The following is a 5,076-nucleotide window of genomic DNA, read 5'->3' on the forward strand; positions in this document are numbered from 1 at the left end:
ATGCATACGCATTAGGCATCGATACATGCTAGTGGAAAAATCACATGCATCAATACATACGAATTATGCATCGATACATGATTAATCAATTTCACCAAAAATTCACTTATCTTACAGTATGCATCGATGCATACTCTCATGTATCAATGCATAAAGCTGTTTTTGCTCTCTAACAGTTTCTGTTGTTGCTGCATATATAAGACATGTTATGACAGCAGTGAAATGAGACGAATTCTTAGAGGGAAAACAATTGAACACAAGATCAAAAGCAGTGTTGGAGCAATTGTTTGAGAGCACATAGAAACCTGAAAGAGACTTCATCTTCTTCATATTCTCAATCACTTTTCTTCAAGAACATCAACACATAATAATTCTTGTTCTTTGGATTAAAGGATTATCGAGATAACGTTCAGTGGTACGATCAAGGATCTAGCTGTGGTTTTCAGCGGAACGATCGAGGATCTAGCTGAGTTGAAGATTGAAGGGGGTTTCTAGGAAAAACCTACTGGTTTATCCTTCAAGAACTGGAGTGTTCTTGAGGGTTTGGGAGTCACGTTTGCAGAACAGATTCAGCCGCAGCGTTGCGTTTGGAGATCGGGGGATTTCGCAATCAGGTCGTGGAACCGGTGAATTGTTTGCAATTTCGTGCAGGAAATTCTTGATCGTGCTCAGATCAAGTGAAGGTTCATACAAGAAGAAGTTCTTGGAATTTAGAATTCTGTCTTTGTATCATAACCTTGTATCAACGGATTCGGCAATAATTGATAATCAAAGTTCTCAATTTCATTTGAAATTGTGAGGGAGACGTACCCACACGCGAGGACGACGTGGGGAACTTCCTTACCAAATCTCTGCGTATCGTATTCTTACCTTACTCCTTTTTACGTTTAAAACAGTTTTCGCAATTTCAGTTAGTGTGTGTTGTGATTGTTCCTTTTGCAAGACAGCAGTGGCAAGAAAACAATTTCAATTAAACACCACTGCTGTTCATCATTGATCACATACACACCAACTGTTTGACAAAATTGTTAGCTAGGTTTTATTCATTGGAAATAGACTTTAATGATAAGTGCATTCAATTAGCTAAAATTCTGGTGTGGATTGTTCCTGTCATTCTTATTCAAATCCAGCATTAAGCTCGTGTGTCCGGTTTTCTAGTAGCGGTTCAGAATAGACGGAAGTCGATTCGGGACTAAATTTTTCCGCCAATTTTAAAAACTCTGATAAAACTTTAAATCCGTTAAATTTCAAAGAGGTGATCTATTCACCCCCCCCCCCCCCCCCCCCCCCTCTCGATCACTAGCCACACCGTCTAACAAGGTTCACCAAAACCCTAGTTGATAGGCGCTTAAGGTCTTGGAGGTGGCATCTTGGGGCCCATTTCACACCAAGCCTTAACCCTTAATTTGGAGGTTTGTAAGTCTTATGGCTTGCAGTAAGGTGTCAAAAACCCTGGTTGTGGTTGATGATATTGGTGCATTACTTGTGTGGACTTCTCACTTGGCTTGAGATGTTTGGTTGATACATAACTTTGAACTTTAACCTAGTCAACCCTAATTCGTTAGGGGGAAGTTGTTAATCATCATGCCATGCATCATGCCATCATTGAACTTGCTTAGGGTATTCGAATCATCCATTTAATTTACATGTCCATATGTTCGGGATTTCATTTGGGGAAAGCTTTTGTTCAAACACTTATACTTATGCATTCCATTTTGGTCTCTCTTAGTCCATTAGGTCTAAGCCCATGATATTTTCAATTTCCCGTGTCTTTGATCTGTTAAGTTCATGCTTACATTGGGGACATTGATCTTTGATCCATCACTTGTCTTTGATCCACTATGGTTCATAGGGGTATTCACCATTACTCCATCCATATAGCTTGGCCCATTTGATTCATATAGCATCATGATCATGTTTCAATTAGTTAAGGTACTGGATTCGTGCCTAAGGCAATTTGGTTTCTGATAGGAAATCATTCAAAAGTCAAGTTTCTAATCCGCATGCATTCATAATCATTTCATTCAAACATTGGTTTTTCATTCATTTATCAAGGAATACTTTGTTTGGTTACAAAAAGAAATAAAAAAATTACATTTTGCAAATGTTGACGTTAGGGTCAACTGTTGACTTTTTGGTCAACCAGTTGACCAAAGTCAACCAACCTATTTTTACATGACATAAAACCCTAATACTACATTACAACTTTATTCTTTCATTTCCATGTGATTCTACCACCATTTTTCTTCATGAACAAGTTACACCATTATTTGCACAAGTTTGCTCACTTGTCATTTGCCAAGTCTTAAAACCTTGCCTTGAAACCATGACATAACAAGCAGACCTACATTCACAACACTACATTCATGATTCTAAGTATATACACCATATAATCAGAATGCATTGGAAAACAAGAAACATGAAGCAAACAAGCATATAGGCAATTCATGACAACAACCTAACAGCAGCAACCAAGACATATTTTTGCAATTAACATTTTACCATCATATATTGCATATCCATTGACCACAAACCAACCGGTCTCAGTACAATTATTAACAGTCTGTTTTCATAGGGCATCAATTAAATCAATTTGCACCACACAGTCGCTAGCATTGTCATTCGAATAAACCAAATTAAGCTGGTTTCCATTTAACCAAAATCTACTTAGCAAAATCACGCCACTAGCAGAAAATCTATATCAATTCCCAGAATTCAACTTGTCCAACCATCTAACAGCCCATAACACTTAATAACTTAAATCAATTAACCTTCAGTAACCACTAACACAGTTAACATTTTCAAAACCTAAAAATTGGGATACCAAGCAATTCACCACAGGGAAACCAGAACAAGACACGACACATCCTACTGAAACATTCCATTCATAGACAGAGTCCATACAACCGATTCTGAATCATGTACAAACAGACCTCATGAATTGCACGATGGCACACACCATTCCAAAACAGGCCATCATGTATAATAAAGCCTCATGTGTTCATCAAAGTGCAGCACCATAAATCAACAAGCTGTTTAAATTGAACCCAAACACAACATATACAATCTGGGTTTAGCATTGGAGGCATTTCACTAACATTTTCTTTTTCACTAACATTCAAAGAACTAACAACTCATAAGCGGAAACTAATTAAACTCTTATCCAACATAATTTTTCAGTTTTGTTATCAGATATACTAATTAACTCTCATTCAATAATCCAACAACAAGTGAGCCATAGTAAAATCAACTTTGCTTACAGCGCTGCCAAGTCGGATTCAGATCAGTCTACAAGAAACTAGACACCTAGAGACGTTGAGATCACCACGGATCCTTGCCGCACGGTTAGCCTACCACACTTTATAGCATGTTGCATTGACACCGCACATCCAACACCATTTGTTGACAGTAGAAGCGTCGTAGCAACCATCCTGTCCAAGCCTTCAATACGATAGGTGATGCGTTTCAGTCCACTTAGCAAGGCCCTATTAATCTATCCACCTGCAGAACTTGAAGAAAGAACAGGTAGCATATCAATAACCAAAAGAAAAACTAACAGAATTTTTGTTTCCAATTACAACAGTTGTTTCCTAGTTGATAATATAGCAGGAGGGTGTTTGGCAGGGGAGTCATTTGGAAGACGCTAACAGATCATTCATAATTTCATTTCAATAATAATTTCACTAAATTCATTTTCATTTCATTTTAAATTCCACTCCAACTAACTTCTGAATTTCTAACTAACTAAACTTTCAATCTGAATTTCCATTAAATTTCATCTGAATTTCATAACAGAATCTTAAAAAGCTATAAAAATGACTCATTGAGATTGAAATGAGAGTTTTTTTTCATCATTTCTTCCCACACAAACAGAAACCTTCTCCACTGCAGTTTTGATCTTCCCTGAGATCGAATAAACCAGAGAAATTCCCTCTCACGCGATTATCTCTCTGCATTCACCAGAACTCAATAAGAAAACAAGGAGGAAGAGGATCGAGAAATAAAAACGGCACAGTGGAGGATCGAGGGAAGAAGAGAGAAAGACTTTACCTACTGTCACCGGTAGCCCCCGCATCGGAGCTCTGTTTTGGTAGGTCTATTCTTCTCCTGCTTGTTCATTATTTATGCACGTTAACAAGAAATCGAAGTGAGGCTTCGTTTGCGAAAGAGATGGCGAATATTGAGATGAGAATGAGGGGTCGACGTGTGAATCTGATTCCTTTTCGTTCGTTCTCGATCTGCTTCGAAGCTTTTGAATGAGAGGAAGATGGCGGAATGGGAGCGTTCATTTGTTTCGTATGCTGACGCATTCAATGTTGCTGAACAGCCCGCATTTGAATGGAACATCGACCTGGATTTTGTACATGGATCTGGTTCGCTTGGCATTGGATTTGACTTCGTCATCCTCGTTTCCGTGCGCACCAGACTGGGATGAACGTCTAATCTGGATTTTCAGCATGAAATTTGAAGGTTTTTTAAGCTCCCTCGAAGGTGTGAAAACGAAATTTGGAAGTAAAAGATCGAACACTGTTGAAACCTTGTGAGCGTCTTGCAAGGACTTGGTGCCGTTTCGGATGGATCTGTTCCCCTTGTCTGCAAGAAGTATGGATCTTATTTGGGCTTGAGGCCCAAACACGTTCTTGTTCATACCCCTATTCAACTCTGCACCATTCGCTTCACAAACCCAGGTTTTTCTAATTCCAATTAATCAATTATATTTTTAGCTTAATTAGAATTAGTGCTTGTTAATTAGGTTAATTAATTTCTATTAGAATTTTAACTAGACTTTTAGAAATAGAATTTAGGATCAAATTAGATTTTAGTATAGAACTTTAATTAAAATTAATCAAGATTTATTAGATTTTAGTTGATTTTAGAATTTAGTAAATTTCTAAATAATTAGGTTAAAATCCGACTTTAGGACTTAATCAATTTTAAGATATAGTTATATTTTAACTAAAATTTAGTTTGTGGTCATAATCGGATACCCTTGTGAAACAACCATTTTACCCTTTTGGGGTTTTACTATTTTAGCCATATAACTTGACATGCGCCCTTAGGAATTTTGACTAAGAA

The 5,076-nt window shown here is 37.5% G+C and overlaps 1 long non-coding RNA gene across 1 annotated transcript; it reads right to left on the bottom strand.

Moving 5' to 3' along the window:
• Nucleotides 1-2,018: 2,018 nt before the first annotated feature.
• LOC127128171 (uncharacterized) lies at nt 2,019-4,585 on the bottom strand. Its single transcript, XR_007805743.1, has 3 exons — nt 4,051-4,585; nt 3,261-3,950; nt 2,019-2,344 (listed from the first exon to the last, which is right to left on the bottom strand). It is a non-coding gene; the product is annotated as an uncharacterized LOC127128171 (long non-coding RNA).
• Nucleotides 4,586-5,076: the final 491 nt, after the last annotated feature.

This window comes from Lathyrus oleraceus, chromosome 3, assembly GCF_024323335.1.
Source record: "Lathyrus oleraceus cultivar Zhongwan6 chromosome 3, CAAS_Psat_ZW6_1.0, whole genome shotgun sequence".
NCBI classification, from domain to species: Eukaryota; Viridiplantae; Streptophyta; class Magnoliopsida; order Fabales; family Fabaceae; genus Lathyrus; species Lathyrus oleraceus.